At 42.7% G+C, this 21,637-nt stretch overlaps 1 protein-coding gene across 1 annotated transcript in view; it reads left to right on the plus strand.

Annotated features, from left to right (window-relative positions):
* RIN2 (Ras and Rab interactor 2) overlaps positions 1-21,637 on the plus strand; it is a 161,422-nt gene that overhangs the window by 46,641 nt on the left and 93,144 nt on the right. The window lies entirely within an intron of this gene.

The raw sequence follows: 21,637 nt of genomic DNA on the forward strand, positions 1-21,637 counted from the left end.
TCCACTGGGGGTCTGGAGAGAACAGAAGACAGAGGAAAGAGGTGAAGCTTTCTCTCTCAATCTGCTGGAGCTGGGATACACTCTTCTCTCCTGTCCGTGGACATCAGAGCTCAAGACTCTTCAGCTTTTGGTTCCAGGACTTACACCAAGGACACCATCAGCTTCCCTGGTTTTGAGGCCTTTGGACTTGGACTGAGCCACACTACCAGCATCCAGTTTATAGACATCCGATTGTGAGACTTTTCTTCATAGTCACGTGAGCTAATTCCCCTAACAAATCCCTCTCATATACTTATGACATATCCTATTGATTCTGTCACTCTGGAGAACCCTGACTAATACAGATTTTGGTACCAGGAGTGGTTCTAGAGAAACAGAAACTTAAAGATGAATTTCTTCAATTGGTTTCAGGGCTTTAGGCCTAAAAATGCTAACAGCTCAACTTCTAATGATATGAAGAGCACTGATAGTGCCACTTGCCCATGCTGTACTCAGACCTGAGCCCAATCTCTCTCCCCAACTGCAAAATCTCACTGCCATGGTCCCTATTGTGATGGTCCTAAGTAAAGTCTGCCTTACCGGGCTTTAACAAGTATCATTAAATAACTTTTTCTTTAATACCCAATGTAGACTACTAGTTCTTCAAAGCTAGGGCCAGGGCAGGGCTCTTAGTCACCTTTGTGTTCCCGGTGCTTGGGAGCACAGTCCCCAGCACTGAATCCTTGCCAAATGCATGTTTGCTGACTTGAATCTCCTTTCACTGCTGGATCTTGTTTCTGGGCTACTTTTGTAGTACAACTTACAAAAGCAATACTCGTGCCTCCCAGCCAAGAGGGAGTCAGCAGACGAGGTATGTTCTCACATGGTGTCTCCTACTTCACTTTCCTCTCTTCCTCCATCCTCTTCATGATGCCTCCCCTTGCCCTCCCAACCTGTGCATGTACACAAGGTGAGCACTACCTCATATGAGTCTCAGTGATTTGCTGAATCAATTTGAATAGGAAATATCAAGAAAAGCAGCAGGAACACTCAACAAATTAGGTGTAGAAAGAAGGTGCCTCAACATGATAAAGGCCATATTTGACAAACCCACAGCTAATGTCATAATAAATGGACAGAGATTGGAGGCTTTTCCTCTAAGATCTGGAAGAAGACAAAGATGCCCACTTTCCCCACTCTTATTCAACATAGTACTGGAAGTTCTAGCTGGTGCAATAAGGCAAGAAAAAGCCATAAAGTGCATCCGAATTAGAAAGGAAGAATTCGAACTATCCCTGTTTGCAGATGACATGATTATATGCATAGAAAACCCTAAAGACTCCACCAAAAAATTACTAGAACTAATAAATGAATTCAGTATAGTGGCAGGATACAAAATGAACACACAGGAATAAATAGTATTCCTATATGCCAATAATGAAATAGCTGAAGAAGAAGTAAGAAATTCACAATAGCTACCAAAAAAGTGAAATACCTAGAAATAAATTTAACCAAAGAGGTGAAAGACCTCTACAATGAAAACTGTAACCATTGGTGAAAGAAATTAAAGAGGACACAGATAAATAGAAAAATACCCCATGTTCACAGGCTGGAAGAATTAACATCATCAGAATGTCCATATCACTCAATGCGATCCCTATCAAAATTCCAATGACATTCTTCACAGATAGAAAAAATGATCTTAAAATTTGTTTGGGACCACAAAAGACCCCATATAGCTAAAGCAATCTTGAACAAAAAGAAGAAAATTGGAGGCATCATACTGCCTGACTTCAAAATATACCATTAAAGCTATAGTAACACAAACAGCATGGTACTACCATAAAGACAGACAAATAGAGTAATGGAACAGAATAGAGAGCTCAGAAATAAGTCCACACTCTTATCGCCAATGATTTTTGACAAAGATGTCAAAAAATATGCAATGAGGAAAGGACAGCCTTTTCAACAAATGATGCTGGGAAAACTGGATACCCACATGCAGAAGATTGAAACTAGACCGCTATCTTTCAGTATGCACAAAAATCGACTCAAAGTTGATCAAAGATGTAAATTTAAGACTCAAAACTATGAAACTACTAGAAGAAAACACAGGGGAAATACTACTTGAAATGAGAGTAGATGGCACTGCTTAGGACACACGTTCAAAAGCACAGGCAACTAAAGCAAAAATACACAAACAGGAATACATCAAACTAAAAAGCTTCTGCACAAAAAAAGGACACTGTCAATAAAGTGGAGAGACAACCTACAGAGTGGGAAGAAGCGTTTGCATCAGACAAGAGTCTAATATCCAAAATATATAAGAAACTCACACAACTCAACAGCAAAAAAACAAATAACCCAATTAACAAATGGGCAATAGACCTGAACAGACATTTCTCAAAAGAAGTCATACAAATGGCCAATATGCATAAGAAAAAAATGCTCACCATCACTAATTATCAGGGAAATGCAGATTAAAAACACAATGAAATATCATTTCACCCCTGTTAGAATGGCTGTTATCAACAAGACTGAAAATAACAAATGCTGGCAAGGATTCAGAGGACAGGAAACCCTCCTACATTGCTGGTGGGAGTGTAAATGGGTACAGCCACTGTGGAAAATAGAATGGAGGTTCCTCAGAGAACTAAAAATAGATCTACCCTATGACCCAGCTATCCCCCTACTGGGCATAAACCCAAAGGAAATGAAATCAATATATTGAAATGACACCTGAACTCCTATATTTATTGCAACACTATTCACAATAGCCAAGAGATGGAATCAACCTAAATGCCCATCAACAGATGAATGGACTAAAAAAACCTGTTGTATATATACATAATAAAATACTATTCAGCTATTAAAAAAAGAATGAAATCCTATCATTTGCAACAACATGGATGGAACTGGAAACCATCATGATAAGTGAAGTAAGTCAGGCACAGAAAAGTGAATATTTCATGATCTCACTCGTATGAGGAATCAAAAAAAAAATGGTTCTCATAGAAGTAGAGAGTAGAGTAATGGTAAGCGGAGGCTGGAAAGGGAGGGGCTTGGGAGAGGAGAAAGGGTGGACTAACGGTACAAAACTGTGCTGTCTACACTAAGTGAATCATTGTGCAGTATATGCACATATTGAAACAACACCCTGTACCCCACAAATAGGTACAAGTAAATGCTTAAATAAGAAAAAAAGAGGAAAAGCAGAACACATGCACCAGGAGAAAGAAAGTGTGAATATAACATGTGGCGCGTAAGCATGTGGCCTCCGGGCACTTTCTCCCTGTTGCCCTTGAGAACATTATTTAACAACTTTTGTCTCCTTTCTACAAATTTCTAACATTTGGGCTGATCAGGGGCCAACCTCTCATGGATGCGAGGATTACGAGACCAGGTGTGTGTCCCGGCCTCACACAGGGGCCTTGTCACTGTGGTCCACGCCAGCTTGATTCTGGCTGCTGGTGCCTGCGTCTCTCTGCCTGAGGAGTACTGGGGAAGCAGTGTGCACAGAGCAGTCCTCGACCCATGACCATATAAATCCTCCAACTCCTTCACCCTTTCAGACGGGCTCCCTCGGAGGCTTCTGTTTGACACCGTTTGCCAGAGTTACCCTATTAAGATTAGACTGCAGTTGTCCATGTGGCAATTGGCTTGAACCGTCCTCCTCTTCCCTGCCTCACTTTCCCACTCACTGAGCAGTATGTCCTGGGATGGTCTCCTTAAGAAGTCACCTGCCCTGTGATCCTTGTCTCAAGGTTTGCTTCTGGGAGGACCAAGCTGTGACAGTGTGTAACATGCGTGGCTCAGTGCCTAGCATCTAGCAAGTCTCAGAACTGTTGCTGTTCCTGCCTTTATTAAGCTGTTGCTTGTTAGTAGAAAGCAAAGATGCACATAGATGGGAAAAGAGTCTTCTCCACCTTGTGTGCAGTGAGAAGCAGGTGTGGGACTGGCAGACTGCAGGCAGTAATGGTCAGCTGATGGCGTGCGTTCTCATCAGGGGCTACATTGCCCCCAAGGGGCAAAAATTGCCTGGGGGTGGGGGAGGTGTGAAAAAACTTACTCTTTTAATGTATAAAGCACAGACATACATACGGTACATAAAAATATATACAGTATATATCTGTGGTGTTAAGATTTAGTGGGTAGGAGGGTCAACTAGAAAAAAAATATCTGAAAAGGCTAGGAAACACTGTTTTACAAGAGGCAGAAGTTACTGATGATGTCACCCTGGCTTTTGACCATCCTGGGTGGCACTGTTTAGTTTGTAGGGTTCATGTCCTCTTTTTTGGAGTGAGAAGTTAACAGTTGAACTTTCATAAAGTTGTTTGGTTGAGTTTGCCCAGCAAGACACCAAGCTTTTTGGTAAAACATCCGTCTGTTTGTGGTTAAGATTTTCCTAGTTCTTATTACAGCCAGACTTGGTTGTGTTTTGAGAATCATGAGGCTTGGCTCTGTGGACAAAACTACCAGGTCATCAAACACAGCGTCCTTTGAATCTTTCCTTTGACTTCTCTAAAGCTTCTCTATTTGACAAGAAAAAAAAAAAAAGGCCAAAATTCTTTAGTTCCAACCCACATTTCCTTTGTCAAAATATGATCATTAGAGAGTTAAAAAATATAGCTCCCCTGTAGACAGATAATGAGTACAGGGTGAAAGATTTATTTCACTCATTAGGAGGGAATCAGCAGGGTGGCAAAGCTGCTTCAGAGCAGGACGGACACAAGAGACTGATGTATATAGAATCAGTTCAGAGAAGGGCTGTGGAAATGTGCCCTGTGTGATCACTGACTGAGGCACAACACTGGTGACTGTCCTTACAGGGCTATCAAACCATAATCTCTGCAGTTGTTCTCTACCTGACAAATGTTATTTGTAAATTATATTCAGATGATTAAATTTGGATATTTTGGACAATTTTTCTTAAGACCATTTCGATTCACCTTAACACTTTTCATAGCGGTCTAGCTGGGCTATGAGATCTAACAAGCTTTATAAAAGACTACGTAAAAAGCTTGAATTAACTTGCCCCTCTTACATCAAAGATACCTGGGAGCCAAGTGCATTTAATGGTTTGCTGTGAATGTTTACAACACCTTTATCTGTAGCATTTGCCACTTCCCATGGCATAAATACTCCAGCCATGGCCAATTTCAAACTATCAATGTGATGTCATTGAAGGCAGAGTTGAGAAGAGATGCTCATAGTCACTATTGTGAGATGGCATTTTTTGGTTCCAGCATGTCATTGGTTGTATGCTATGATATGTATTCTATGCATTATAATCACAGTGTTCAAGTCACTTTCTGAGGATATAGAATCATGCCTGGCCACTAGGTAAATGGCTCTGAAAAGCCTGAAAGATCAACTCAGCCAGTGGTTCTAAAACTATATTCCCTTGGGACCCTGATATTCTTTGACAAACTTTAATTCAAATTTCTTTTTTAAAGTGTGCTTTAAAGAGTACAAAAAAAGTACACATACATACATATGTAGCAAATTTATAAACAAATATATAGGGCATCAAGTTTAGAATTCTTGTAACCTCTGAGAGGAAAAAGGGTATATAATGGGGAGGAATGGACAGGTGGTGAGTACAGATGTATGTGATATATCTCTAAACCTTTTTGTACATCTTAAGTATTGCATGCTAAATTAACAAAACACATATTCACAAATGTATTTTATATCAAATTTTTCAAACCTTTAAAAAACACTCACACATCAAATTGTGCAGCCAGATTAACTTACTTTTAAATACATGTTGGAACAAAGCTCTTTCCTGCCCTGTTTCCTTAAGCATTTTCCAATGTTGCATGGCGAGCTATGCAAAACGTTAAACCATCACTAAGAATCTTGTTTCGTTTTATTTTGTCTAATGAGGCAGTGGAATGCATTTTAAAATTTTAAGATAATTTAAATTTACCCCAAGATTGCAAGTCCAGTACAAAGAATCCTAATGTGCCATTTACCTAGATTAACTCATTTTTAACATTTTACCACATTTGTTTTATTTCTCTTTCTCTGTCCACACATACACACCCCACACCTTTTTCTAAACCAGTAAGTTTTACGTAATACTGCAGTGTTTACAACTTAAGAACAAGGGCATATTCTTACATCACAATATATTTATCAAATTAAGGAAATTTAACATTGGTGCAATATTTTAACCTAAGGCCCCAATTATCCCAATAATGTCCTTTGCAGATTTTTTTGTGTGGGGAGGGGGTTCAGGATCCAATCCAGAATCATTCATTGAATTTAGTTGCATTTCTCTTTAGAGACTCCTTCAACCTGAAACAAATCCTCAGTCTTTCTTTGTCTTTTCGAGACTCTTTTTGAAGAGTACAGGCCAGCTGTTTTTCTAGAGTGACCCTCCTTCTGGCTTTGTCTGATGCTCCTCACAAGTGGACTCAGGATTTGCTGCCTTGGTGGGAATCCAAGTGATGCTGTGTCCCCCTCAGTGCCCAGTATTAGGAGGCACATGTGGTAGGTGTATTTTATTACCAGGGATGTTACCTCTGATTGCTTGGGTAAGGGGGTGTCCTCCAGGTTTCCCTGCAGTGGGAGATTTTGGAGAGTTGTGGTTTGACTGGAAACGGCAGATGAATCAAAGAGGAGTTATTGAGACTTTTCTGGATGATGGCTCCAAAGTTCCTAGGAAAATGCCATCCCTCTGGGCCCACCAGCCTGCTTCCTGAGCTGTGAGGCATTTTTGTGGCCTGGGAAAGGGCGGCATCAGCAGCCTGCCCTGTGGCTGGAGCTGCAAAAGCCATTAGTGTTGGCATGTCTGGTGTGGGGCTCCCTGGTGCACACAGAACTGAACTAGGCTCTGCAACAGGAGCCGACACCAGGAGTGCCACTGAGTGCAGTTGTTTCCTCCTTTGTGATGTGATGCTTGTGAAGTATGACTTTTCTGAGGTTTCCAATGTGAAATGAAGATGGTCTTTCCTCTGAGCCAGGGCTGCCGCAGTGCTGGGCCACAAACGCGCCTCGCCTGACTCAGGCTGGGGAAGTGGCCTCTCAAAGAAAAACAGGAAATTAGAACATGGGCACTTCCCACTTACTGCCTATGTTAGAGTTTCTCAGTGGTTCCATGTGGCTTGAATAACAGGGTCATTTTTCATCATAGAGTAAATCACCCAAACTAATTCAGATGTATTTTATTGAATAACATTTTATTTTAGTAAATTATTTGGTGTCCAGCGCTGTTTTAAGTACTCTCACAGATTCACCCATGAATTCATGCCACAGGCTTTGGCTGCGCCAGGAAACACGTGGGGTGGGCAGGGCAGGTATTCTGGTCTCAGCCACATTTTATAGATGTGCTGGGCACCCAAATGTAAGACGACCCGCCGTGCCCTGCCTGGAGAAACATGCAACTTGCGGGTAATAAAACCAAACCTGTAATCATGATGTCATGGTGGCTGTCAGAGGGGCCACGGGCACCCAGAGAGGAAGCCCTGATGGCTGGGGATGGGGCGGGGGAATGTCCCACAGGGGAGGGGATCTCCGAGCTGAGTCTTGAGGGATGATGAGGTAGGTTCCAGGTGGTGAAGGGGAGGCATTTTAAACAGAGAGACTGAGTGACCTGTGCAAAGACACAAGGTGTGTTGGGTGAGGGTGAGCTTGGGGGAGGGTCAGAAATGGAAACAAAAGTTTGAGTTAAATTGGGGAAGACTGCATATGCTAAGTCAGAGTTTGGGCTTTATGTTCTAAGTATCAGGGGCACCGTGATCAGATTTTGTGTTTTAGAGCACGGTTTCGCAAACTTGAGGGGAAGGGTTTACAGAAAAGAAAACCCTCACACCCCCTTCTGAGGGCACAGACTTCCATCATATGGGGAGGTGTGAAGCTCTGTCACCTCTGGTCATGCTAAGGATGGACCACACTCACCCCAAGGAAGGTCAAACCAAGAGAGAGGGAAGAAGCCCAGAAACTGGGCCTGGTGAATCTTGGTGTCCTGGACAGGCCCTGCCACGCTGTGGAGCCCCAACGCTGCAGTTCAGGACATCGCTCAGTCACTTTCACACTGGAGATTTTTAAGTTCCTACTTTGAAATAATGTCAAATGTCCAGAACAGTTGCAAGAATAGTGCAGAGGATTCCCCTGTACCATTTACGCAGATTCACCGGCTTGCACTTTTTGCCCTACTTGCCGTGTCCTCCTCTGCTCCAGCTGAGAGTAGATTGCAGACGTCACACCCCTCGCCACTCTCCACGCCAGCACGCAGTTCTGAAGACCAGGGATGTTCTTGCATATCCCACAGTCCCAGGACCCAAGACTGGAGCCATTTTTATCTGAACTACAGGTACTAATTTTCACCAATTGTCCCAATAATGTCTTGTTTAGCACATTTCTTCCTCTAGTCCAGGAACTAGTCAAGAATTTTTTTTTTTTTTTGGTAGTGGGGAGGTTTGAGGTCTCTTTAATCTCTTTTAATCTGGAATGGTTCTTCAGCCTTTCTCTGTCTTTCATGATACTGGTATTTTGTAGAATCCAGGCCAGTTCTTTTACAGAATATCCCTCAGTTGGGGTGTACACGACGTTTCCTCATGATTAGTTAGATTCAGCATACGCACGCCTTGTTGGAATTCCTATCATTGATGCGATGTTCCTCCTGCAGCATCTCATCTGGAGGAAAACAGCATCTGTCTGCCTTCATTGGGATGGTGATTTTCATCACCTGGTCAAGGTGTTGTCTAGTTTCCGCACTGTGTGGTTACTGTCATTCCCCTTGCAATTAACAAGTGATTAGTGAGGAGACATTGCTAGTTAATTTTAAGCCAATTTGAATTGGGTTTTCTATTATTCCCTACATAAAAACTTCTAACAGATTAAAGGGCCCATTTATACTGTGGAATTAATTGCTGATTGCCATGGAGGAACAGGCTTGGGATTATGAAGAGAAAAATAGGAGGAGTTCTTAATAGCCTTCATTGTGGTCAGATGGGAACAGAGGTGGACCAAAGTGCCGGGGTATCCTGAGAGGATTAGTCATTTAGTTACACTTCATATTCTTTGAATTTATTTTGCAAGGGCTGGATAAAAAAAAAAAAATCTCTATAAGTAAAAATTACATCCTTTGTTCAAAATAGATGTATCATTAGTTGCAATGAATGTAACATAACATTTTAACTTATTGACAATTTGCAATGGTCTTTCATTTCAGTTTTTTCTATCACTCTTAAATGGATAATGTTAATTACACTCACGAAGGAAAACGGTTATTTACAGGGACACACAAATCTTATTCAAAATAAGTTTATGTATTTTTTCTGTATTTTATTTTGGCAAAAATGTTTCCGTTAATTATAAATACAGTACCAATTGAGCAAGATCCCTTCTAATGATTCCTTAGAGGAGCAGTGAACCAGACTCTGAGGAAAAGATTCAAGTAAAAGTAATTTATTGGGAAAGTGGAAACAGGAGACAGGGAAGGGGAAGCAGACATTAAAGTGTGTGATCAAGTGTGCGTGTGCGCGCGTGTGCGCGCGCGTGTGTGTGCGCGCGCGTGTGTGTGCACGTGTGCGTGTGTGTGCGTGTGCGTGTGCGCGCGTGTGTGTGCGTGTGCGCGCGTGTGTGTGCGTGTGCGTGTGCGTGTGTGTGTGTGTGTGTGCGCGCGTGTGTGCTTGCATGTGCGTGTGTGACTGTCTTAATTTGGGTCCCCCCAGAAGGAGATCCTGAGACAAGGATTCAAATGCACGTAGTTTTCTGGGATGTCAAGGGGATTCTGGTAGGAAGAAAAGGCTGCCAATAAGGGATTGTTATCAAGCCAGCCCCTAGTGAGGCAGCCGGCGCTTAATCTCACGGGGACTTCTGGGAGGCAGCTGGAACACGCATCTCAGAGTTACCCACTCGAGAGATGAGGGAGCATGATCAAGGTGAGAAAAATCACCATTGCTAGTAAGTAGCAGCGCCCGTGCATTGCCTGGGCTTCAGAATTGCCCCTGCCTGGGAGGGCCAGTTTAGGCTACTTTCAGGGAGCTGGTGTATTTTTGGCTGGGAGTTAGAGAATGCAACTGTCCCGTGTACTCAACAAAGACAGGTTGCCAGTTTCCTGTCTCCCTTTTCGTGGGGTAGCTACTCTGGAGCAGGCAGAACCAGTCTACACATCATGGCTTCTTTAAGGAATCCTGGACAGGAACCCTGCTCAGCAGGTACTGTATTTCCAATTAGGAATGCTCAAATGAATTCCCTGTTTATTTCAGTGATGTTTAAGAGGAGGACGCTAAGATTTAAATTGGAGACTCAGACTTTATTTTAGCTGAGCCACTGGTTTGCTAGATGGATGTTTTAATTTTTCAGAGGTTCAGTTTCTTTGGGTATAAAATGATGGGGTTAGATCATCATGGGGGCATCATTATTACTGGAATCTTTTACTTTCTTGGGAGTATAGTTTCTTTGTATATGAAATGATGGGGATAGATCATTATAGGGGGTAGTGGTCAGGGAAAAGTCCGTGGAGAAGGGGTCTTGAGCTGGTCTTTGAAGAGGAGACAGAATTTGTGTAAGTGAAGCACTCTGATGGACACGCAGAGATGGGCGTGGACTTGAAGGGCTGGTCAGGGGCACGTGCGGCTGTGCCCACTCCCCTCACCAGACACTCCTGTGGGCCTCCTGCTGCCACTTGCAGCCTGGCAGGCTCACGGCACCAGGGAGTTAACACACCAGGAGCAACTCTAACAAGGACTGCCAGGAGCTGGTAGATTGATGACCCAGCTTCCTCAACCTCAGGCGGGACCGTTCTGAAGTATGCTCGCTCCACACGGTCTCCAAGTTCCCCAGTGGCATCCATCAAGCCCAGTTGCCCACAGCTGTTCACGCTTAGTCTTAAAGGATAATTTTTTTAAAGGCAAAATTATGACACTTGTCCACACATTTAAGAGAAAACACTTTGTCAGCGACTTTTAAAACTCATTTGTGAATGAAAGAAACAGTAAAATGCCACAACTGATTTAAAAGTGGACTCAAATGACACATATGAGGGAGTCTTCAAAAAGTTCATGGAAAGATTTGTATTATCTTTCAGTTCTATTTGTTCATGAACTTTTTGTAGTACCACCATATATACAAATATAAAACATTTTTTTTTTTCTGAAAAAGGGCTAGATAATAGATATTTTACAGTTTATAGGCCACGTTTGCAACTATGCAATTCAACCACTGTAGCATGAAACAGCTACAGTACAGACAGCATGTTAATAAAGGAGTGGTTGCTGTGTCTCAATAAAGCTTTATTTACAAAAGCATGTGGTAGGTGCATTTGGCCTCCAGTTCTTCTTTGCAGACCCCTGAAATAGGCAATTAAGAATGTGGAAGTGAGGTGGATTTAAACAGAAATACACATAAAGTAGGGTTATTTGTGATCATGTTGATCTGTTAATGAAAATGTGACCAGAGGTTGGCAGGAACTCTGTGTTTCCCCTAGGAGCACAGTGTTCGCTAATTCACTGTTGAGGAAGACTTTATAGAACATAATTCCATGAAGTACAAGAGTTGATTATAGCTCCAGGGTAGCAAGGTGGAGGTAACCCGGAAGTGTGATCCAGACAGCACACCCAGTAATTCTTTCGAAATGTTTGCTGACGTCACTTAACATGCCCTTTGGTGGCTGCCTCTCTTCCTGACTTCCTTAAAGGTCTTGTCTCCCTTCCTTACCAGTGTTTCCTGGGATCACCTCCCCAATAAACAACGTGCACACTAATCCTTACCCGAGAGTCTGCTTCTGGGGGAATGGAGACCAAGACAGGTTATACTGAGCAGAGGGGCCTGATGAGAGCTGAACGCTGTAGAGACATAACTAGCAGCTGAGATTGGAAACCTGGGTTGGCTACAGAGCAAAAGGGGCTCTGGATACCCAAAGAAGGAATATGGATATTAATTTCAAAAAACAGGTAGTGAGCAGGGAGGAAAACTGCCAGGAAAGGGCGGTTCCTTTGGTGCAGGTCTGCAGGGTGGAGTAGGGTAGAGACAGACAGCGGCCATGTGTGGCGTCTGGGAGCTGCTGAAGCCATCAGGGCCCGAGTGAGTGTGGAAAATGAGAAGAAAGATGAGAGGCATTCGACGGGAAGACTGGGCAGAACTGTGGAGTGACTGCTGTGCGGAGGCAAGTAGCGGGGGAGTCAAGGTCCCTCCCTCTGAGGTTTCAGGCCTGGGGTTGTCATTAACAGAAGAGGGGGCACGGACTTCAGAGGAATGGAATGTTAAGTGGAAAGTCAGCATTTGAAGCTAAATTTGAGAGAAAGAAACCCAAAATGAGTGCTTCTTGAACTTTTTTTGTACACAGATATTTCTGAGTCCAGAAAAGGAGGTAAAAAAGGAGCAAGACTTTACAAACCCTTGGTTTTTGATTTTATCTTGTTTTATTGGAACCAGACAAAATAAATAGTTGCAATCCAGAAGTAATGCACAAGTCTGCCAACTGAATGATTTGACTTCTGTCTAATCTCTTTGTATACCATGATGAAATAATAAAAGGATAGAAAATAATAAAAAAACAGAGAACAGTAGAGAAAAGGAAACACTCTTAACGAAGAGAATAGGGCTAACCAGAGAATAGGGTCTGCAGAGAAAGCATCAGTTAAAACAGAAGCTTCCAGCTGTAGGGGAGCCTCATGTTTTACACAGAAGTGTCACAAGGTGCATGATGCCATAACAGACAGGTAGAATGCAGATATGTGAGCCAAAGCCCTTTGTAAATCAAAATACCGTGTGCCAGCTGGGTTACTGTCCCAGAGGAATGGGACATTAGCTTGTTAAATTTAGACCCCACCATTTGGGTTAGGCCAGTGAGGACTGTGAGGAGGTTGGTTTGGAACAGCATTGAAAGCAGATACAAAACTATCTTTCCTGACAACGAAAACACTTTCAGCCTTCTGAAGAAGAGACACAGGATAAAGTTTAGAGGAAGATAAAAGCATTACCTTCTAATCTTCACCTTCGCTGGACATACCCCAAAGAGAGGGAGGCCTTGTTTTTCCAAGATAAGCAGCTTTTGAGTGATTCTTAGTCATGTTATCTACTTTCATATTATCTGCAGTAACTCTAAGTCAATAGAAGCTGATTATGGAGAGGTCATAACATCACCCCAGCCCCAAAGAAAGTGTGCTGTGGTGGCTTGATCTCAGACACAAGGCAGAGTGTTTTTCAGTGCTTGCTGGATGTGTTTTGACTTCTAAGATGAGAATGCTTGGAGGTGAAAGGCAGCAGGTTTAGGATTAAGAGCAGGATTGGAGGAGGAGCCCAGACTGGTGTATCCACAGTGAATAGCCCGAAGAAGGAGCCACCAAGCACAGGAAGGAGCACAATACACAGGATGCTTTTAAGGAGAGAACATGGCCTTTCCTACTGGAAATTAAGAGCTAGAGAGAGATTAGGATGTGAGAGGGCTGTTGAGTGCAAGCACATCTGCTCTCTCCAAGTGCCACAAGGGTGTAACCAGGGCCACACAGGACTGAACTTCATACTTCTGCAAATCAAGACTGGATGAAGATGGGAGAGGACTAAAACTAGGAGTAGGAGCCGTGTCCATTCTGTTGTGAGCTCTAAGATCCTACCTGCCACCAGTAGTGCCCTAAAACATGGAAGGTGGAGGTAACCTAGAAGGATGCTCGAGACAGCATACCAGTAATTCTTTCGTAATATTTCCTGATGTCAGTAACCCGCCCTTCCTTGGCTGCCTTCTCGTTCCAAAATCCCCTGCAGTACCTGTGCAGTGGGCTATGCACTGTGCCCAACTCCAGCCCTGCCCCTCCCCGGAGGGGAGAAGTCTTGGGTTAAACAGGTAGTGACATTCCTGAGCCCACGTTCCCCTCCCCATCTCAACCATGCTCCAGATGCCCAGCACTCTGGAACCCCTGCCTGCATGGCTCAAGCCTGCTGCCACCGCCAGCACAAGCTGCCCCCCAAACCCTCCACCCACAGCGACTCTGCTCCTGGGGTGGCTTCCACAGCCTGGAAGGTTCAGGAGGAAATATGAGACGGACAGTGCTTTGACGTGAAGGCTGGGGTGTCCACAGAGCTGTCAGAGGGAAGAGAGGAGTGACAAGCCATGAGGTAGGTTCAGGATCACCCCATGTCCCCATGTCCCCATGTTTAGGGACAAAATACCAAGGAGTGTGAAAATTTTAAATTGAAACCAGGCCTTCCAAGTCCTTCTAAAGGCACATCTGTCATGGTAGGAGAATAGAACATATTTTAATTAACAGTTTGTAGTCTTGATTTATAACTTTTAAATATTTAGACACGAAGTATATATAGGCCTCCATCTATCCTCTTTCCCCAGGTCCTGAAAATATTAGTGTCCACTCCACTCAGCATCCATTTGGGTGGCATGAGAACCCAAGGTCAAGAGCTCTGTCTCCACTACCCACTCAGCCCTCCATGCATGGGCCCTTTGACCCTACTCCTATGCACTTCATTTTACAAAAGTCTGATTCTTTGGCTATCATTATGACCCGAAGAAGGCTCCCTCAGACATGAGTTCAAACTCACCCTCAGATACTCTCCATGGATAGGAGGTGATCCTACTGCCTTCCCTCTGCCTTGGGCTCCATGCCAGCTGCACCTGCTCTGGCTGCCCCCCTTCCTCCCCCACCATAGAAGGCATCAGACACCTGAACGAGAGGATAGGAATGGGGTAGTCCATTAGGAGGAAAACCCTAAGCTTCAAAGGGAACCTGCAGAGCCTATGAGAAACTATTCAGTAGTTGCAACCATGCAAAACTTAGTAATATGATCTGTGAAATTCACCGACCGTATATACTTGTTTTTCCCAGCAAGAGATATGAATGTCATTGGTCAACCAAGAGAGAGACTTTTAAACATGCCTGAACTTCTGAGGCATAATTGCTGACACAAAACCACCTTTTTGGTGAGGTTTCCATGACTCTTTTGTAGACACACAAAATATTAAGTTATTTTGGAGAAGAACTGTTTTTTTCTTTATTCATCTCCCTTGCTAATTTCCAGAATCTGTTTGCAGGATGGTATTAATACATGTTGATAGAGCATTTACTATGTGTAGAAGGTGTAGTGGTATTTTGTTATTTTGATGCTACCCCGCATGGAATGTGACGATATAGAAGGAGGGTATTCTTCAGAAGAGGCCCAATTGTTCCCTAACCCACTTCTTAAAGGGAGGGATGGGAGTTTTAAGGCAGTAATCCCCACAGCACATGACTGCAGTACACACACAAACACACAGAGAAGAAGTCGATTTGCTTGGCCAGTTATATTTCACTGCGAGTTTTTTGTTCATTTTGGTGGATTTTTTTATGTTGTTTTGTGGTCTCCAATGGTGATGTGATAGCTTGGACACATACCTGGAGATCTCTGTAATCCTGATTTATGCAGAAATGAAAGAGTGGAGAAATGTGATTGGCTCAGGACTTGTAGAGAACAAAGTGGTCGGTATGTTACAGAGAGAAGAAAAGCTTCCAGATCACAGACTCTGTAGGAAAACCCAAGCATGGAAAGGACATGTGGACTTCCCAAACCAACTTTCTTGTATTTCAAAGTGGTATAAAAAATGTTTTAATACCACTTTGACACTGTGGGTCAACAGCCTGATATATATGTTGCTGGCATTTTGTCCTACCTTGTCATTCTTGAAGCTATAGTTCTGCCTATTATCTTATGCTTTTGAGGAAGCCATTCTTTACAAACCCTTCTTTTCAGCCTAGTTATTCTCTGTAAAATCTCATGCTCTTACTCATTCAACTAACATTTATTGAGCACATGTATGCCAGATAGGATCACCAATGTCTGGTTGCCTAAAGGAAATTTTTTTGTTTTCCTCTTCAACCTGTAAAGAAATGGAACCCACCAAGTCTAAAATAACAGACTGAACATTCCTTCAAGTTTTCCAGATAGCACCATTTAACTTGATTAAGATAATAGCCAGGAATATTTTATGTACTACTAGTGACAAATAACGTGGTTTCATGGATAAAGCTCTGATTTCAGTCTAGAGATGTAGTTTCTTACTTTCGCTGTCTTTTATTGCTTCCATGTATGAAGAATCAAATAAAAGCAGCCTCTTCAGAGACCCTGTCGTTTAGAATTGGTGAATTCAATCCAGTTGTGGACTGGAGTCAGTTCTCCCTGCTCACTAGAGCTGATGGTTAAATTTTCGTGAATTTTGCGTCTGTTCATGTCACGTTGGTAGCTTGAAATCAGCCATGGGAAAGTGCTAAAACTTGGGGTTTTTCTTACCAGTTGTTAACAATTTTCCAGCACATCACTGATTGAAGGGGAAAGTAAATATTCTAATGGGGAAGTGGAAAGTTTGGAAAGACATCAACACCGTGCAGGATCAAAATGAAGGAAAAAGAAGCTACGTGAGATTCCACAATATGGGCCTGTATTAGTCCGTTTCTGTGGCTTATAACAGAATACGTGAAACTGGGTAATTTATTTCTCACAGATTTGGAGTCTGGGAAGTCTAAGGCCCAGGGAACACATTTGGTGAGGGCCTTCTTTCCGGGGACTCTACAGAGTCCTGTGGCAACCTGGGTGTCAGATGGTGAGAAGGGCAAGAGCTCTTTCATGTGCTCTCCTTATAAAGCCACCACTCCACATGCATGACAGCCCACTAAACCATTAATGAATTAATCTGTGAATGGGTTAATCTATTCATGACAGCAGAGTCCTCATGATCCAGCCACCTCTCAAAGGCCCCACCCTTCAAATACCATAATTGGATTTTTCATCCTCTTAACACTGTTGAAATGGGGATCAAGTTTCCAACACACGAACTTTTGGCGAACACATTTAACCCATAGCAATGCCCTACAGGCTAGTTTATTACATAGGGATGATGTCCCTCTTTATTTCCTACATAGACGTGCCTGTCATGACATTTTGACCCAGGACATTTTTATGTAGCCATTTGGATTTTGTGTATGTTCTTTATTCTTTCCTCTACTAATGACACAGGCTGTTAGTAAACAAAACAAAAAGTTTTAGAAGAATAAAGAGCATTAAGTTTGGAATTATAATAGTCCATTGCTGAGCAACAAAAGATTCCTAGAGTGCCTGTGGAGAATTGCTTCCACTTTTCCTACTGATGAACAAATACTAAATATCCAGTGTTGTAGTCATTTCATAATGAAAGAAGTAAAGCTGCAGCCAACATAATTAGTGATAGATCCAAACACAAACTGATGAATTGCATCTTGTGTGTAATATTGGAAAGTGATTGGAAAGTGAAAGAACCTTGGTCCAAGAAAAATGACACTGGTAGAAGAAAACCTCACGACAGCTAAAACTACGCAGTTATATTTGTTATTGACTAAAAATTGAGAGAAGCATCAAATAATCTTAGAAAATTCAGATATTCAAAATTTAACCGAGGAAAGTTGGAACTTTATAGAAATAATAAAAACAACAACCACTTCACAGAGAAGGAACCTTGAACAGTAAAGATCTATAAATACAAAAATCCATTTGATCAATCACATCTCCAATATGAAGTTTATAAAGAACACAATTGATTCCTAAAAACTATTTTCCACTGAGTTAAAATTAAATGGATATTCATGTGGAAAAATAAAGACTCTTGACCTTCTACCTCACACCATTCACAAAAATTAATTAGATGGATCATAGCTCTGTGGTAAAAGCTAAAACTACAGAGCTTTGAGAACAAAACATAGAATCCTCAATAGCTTTAAATTCTTTTATCAAAAAAGAAGAAAGGTACAAAATTAAAATAGAACTCAAAAAAGTTGTAAGCAGTTTAACTGCACTGTATAAGAAAACAGACCAAGGAATTAAGATGGCTTAATGGAGTTTGCTCCAGAAAATATTTTCTCCATGAAAGTTATCGATATTGGGCTGGCCAGTTAGCTCACTTGGTTAGAGCACGGTGCTCTAACCATTTACCAGCTGGCTGTCCCCCCAAAAAAAAAAAACAAAAGCAGAAAATTATCGATATTGGTATAATTCCAATTAAAATAATTGTGTTTATTAAACATGGAGTTAAAGCTTCCTTGAGGTCACAAAGACCAGATTAAAATAACAGGATAAAAACATTTTAACAACAGTCCACAAATCTGTCTCATGGTCAAAAAGCTAAACCAATGGCATTTCATTCCAGTTGAAAACTTAAATTAAAAAGAGAGAGACAAACACAGCAAAGCCTCCACTCATCTTTGCTATGATGACAGAAAAATTAGAAACGTGGCTTTTATCTGTCCTCCTCACCCCAAATTGAAGCATCTTGCCTCAGACGGTCCAAAGGTTTCCCTCTGCTGTATTCATCTAAGAATTCCTCATCAAAGGTGACATCTGCAAGTACTGTTCCAGTTTCATGGGCATGTTCTTTAGTTTATCGTGGAAGATCTTTGAATTAAACTTTTGATAAGAGGATGATAAGCCTCTTAAAGTCCTACCCACTTCTGAGAACTCGTGGTTTCCTATTTTGGTCAAAGAGTATTTGACAGAAAGGAAGATGGGTCTACCCAAACTGCTTAAGACTCTCTGTCACACACTCTCTCTCTCCTCACCCCCTGTGGTCTAATGGCCCCTCATGTCTGTTTACTTAGGATATCTACTCCCTATAAATTGAGCTGTCACGTGGCTCCAAATCCAGCTTTCAAGCTTAAGCACCTACTCTGTGACTCTCAAATTCTTGCACAGAGGATTCTGTTTCATCGGAGAACAGCCAATGAATTACTAACCTGGGTCAGTTGTCCATCCCTGGTCCAATCAGCTGAGGGGATGAGGCGGGTCAAATCACATGCTGCATCTCAGGCACAGGACATGAGTCCCTTCCGGCTGTACGACAGGGGGTGTGGGTGGGTCACGCAGGGCCTGTGAGTGAGGGAAGCAGCTCCGTGGGCGCTAGTGAACTGGAAGAGCTTATATCCTGTGTAAAGAGAATGTCAGGAGTCAGCCAATTGTGGCCATGCTGGAATCAGACCCTAGTGTTATAGGAGAAGCTTGATGGATTCATTTTACGAATAATGCCCTGATTTTGTACCAGTTGTAGCAGACACTGTGGAATCCTTCCCATGTCCCTGTTGGGGGGACTTAGCATTTCCATGTATGCTGGCCCAATTTCCAGCTGCCAACATTGCCTAAGGCTCTCTTTGGCCACTAGAGCCCGTTCTATCCATACAGTGGCTTGTTGGAAGTGCTGGTGAGTTAAGGCCCCCTGGGGGTGGCTCTCAACCACAAACTTGGGGGAGTTGGTGGACAAATACCCCATCTCCCTCCTCCCCCTTTGAGACAACTCTAAGGCATCATGTACACTGGCTCCCAGAGTGCCCCAGACGGGTTAAAGTCTGGTCGCCCACAGTAATGACTTGCTTGCTGATATGCCTTGTATTGGTTCCTCTCCCTTCTTTGTATCTCACCCCACGCCCCCACCAGTGTTACCCAAAGTTACCTCTAATAAACCACTTGGATATGAGTCCTTGTCTCAGGGTCTCTGGAGACAGTTAATTCAAAATTTTTTTTAATGTCTTACTTACTTAATATATTGTGTCTGCAGTGTGGATTCACTCTAAGAGCTGCCAGGTTACAACCTCTAATGAAAAGTAACCATCTGTGTAGACTCTTACCATCATGGACGGAGAGCCTTGGAAAAGAAAGCTCTAAACCCAAGTGCTAACAGGTTGCCGAGTAGTGTGTGGCTTCTCCATTCACAGGATCCTTTGGGTGAATAGTGGAGGTAGCTTATGACACTTCCCATTGTATTTGTGAAGTCACGGCACACACATGCAGTGTCATGTGACCACTTAGCACTTGCAGCTTTTCAAGTGAGGAGGTTTGCAAATACCCACATTTTTCAGTGACCTTGAGGGTAGCATCCTCTCTCCCTCCTCAACCGTGTTCCAGGTGAGCAGAGTCCATCAGCCCTGAGGCCAGAACCACAAGCTCAGGAGAAGCTGTCGCTCAAGGGGGCAATAAGGAATGCCTGCAGGGATGTAAGAGAGAAATACACAGGAGGCTAATTCTTGAACAGCCCAAGGGGGGAGATGAGGGCATTGGGTGGGAGGTGACAAAGGCAGTTTCCCACCCTAGAAAAGGAGGACTTTCTCACCAGCAGATCTGCCCATCTATTGCCCTTGGATGGCTGCACTGCCACCAGCTGCATGGACACTGGCAGAGCTTCTGCAGTGTGGACAGGGTGAGAGTTCCCATGAGTCTGTGAGCCAGCTTTTCAAGGAAGGAAGGAGTGGACCTCCACCAGAATCAGCCAACTTACAGGCTAACCCTGTAAGTGGCAGAAATGACAGTTTTGCCTCTGGGTACCTTGCTAAAAAAAAAAAAAAAAAAAATTCTTTTATTTCCTCGGGTCAGTTGCTCTTAGGAATATTGATGCCTGAGCATTGCTCCTAATGCTATTTTATAGCACAATTTATTGAGTAAGGGGGTTGGGAATACAGTTCTTTACTTCTGATTTCTTACTTTTTCATACATTTGTTTCTCATTTCGATGAAAACTTTTCATGATCTTAAAACTGTTTTTTTAAAAAAAGTTTGACTCAGGGAAAACCAGTGCTGGACAGTGATACAAGATGCTTTAAAAAAAATTAAAAATCCACATGAATTGTTAAGCCAGAGCCTGGAATAATGTTTTTCTGTCCAACTTATAAAATCCTTGGTAATGCAAAGATAATTTTGGAAATATTCAGAGACCTTCCCTGGATCGAGACAAAGAGCCACCCCCACTTCTACTTCTCCTAGAAAAGATGAAAAGCATTAAAAAGAGAGATCTGTCTTCGTGGGAGCTGTTTAAGGAACTAGGCAAAAAGGTGCATTTCTCAGATTTGGGCTTGACCCGACAGGTCCCCTGGGGTGAGTCACTTTCTCCTACTTCAGTCAATTTGGCTGTAAAATAATTATAATAACGAGGTCTTGTTTACTAAGACTGAAGTCCACATTGCCTTGCCTCATTCGATTGCTAGGCAGAAAAAATAAAGGTGGTGATTAGAAAGCTCCTGTGGCCAGCTCTCACAGCAGCTTGGAGACGAGAATCCATGACTTGAATAAGTTAAGTGTCTTTTAAATCGGACAAGTGAGGGGTGGATTCCAACACACGGGGATTGCAGCTACTGCTGCTCTCGTGGGTTTGCACCTGTGACCTAAAGCAAATGAAATAGGAAGGGTGCAGGGAGGGGGTTGGGGCTATGTTGGTCAAAGAATACAAAATTTCGGTGAGACAGGAGTGAGTCCAAGAGACCTATTGTACATCATGGCTACTGTAGTTAATAACAATGTTTTGTATATTTGAAAATTGCTAAGAGAGTAAATTTTGAGTGTTCTCACCACAAATAAATGATAAGTATGTGAAGTAATGCATATGTTAATTAGCTTGATTTAGCCATTATGCCATGTATACATGTTTCAGAACATCATGTTGTATGTACATCATAAATATATAGCATTTCTACTCATCAATAAAATAATTTAAAATTTAAAAAAATACCCTCCCCCCAAAATAGGAAGGGTACAGTTTGACTAAATAAGTTGAAAGGAGGTGGGAAAGGGAGGAGAGGGGACCGGAAAGAGGCGTCTCTGAAGACATCTCAGACCCTCTGTCTTGCCACGATCTGGCCAGTGGCCAGGGAGAGCGAACGCTGGAAGAGTGACTCAACCCAGCGCCGCGGTTAGTGAACCGGAAATTGGGGATTCTG

Source organism: Cynocephalus volans, chromosome 1 (assembly GCF_027409185.1).
Source record: "Cynocephalus volans isolate mCynVol1 chromosome 1, mCynVol1.pri, whole genome shotgun sequence".
In the NCBI taxonomy this organism is placed as follows: Eukaryota; Metazoa; Chordata; class Mammalia; order Dermoptera; family Cynocephalidae; genus Cynocephalus; species Cynocephalus volans.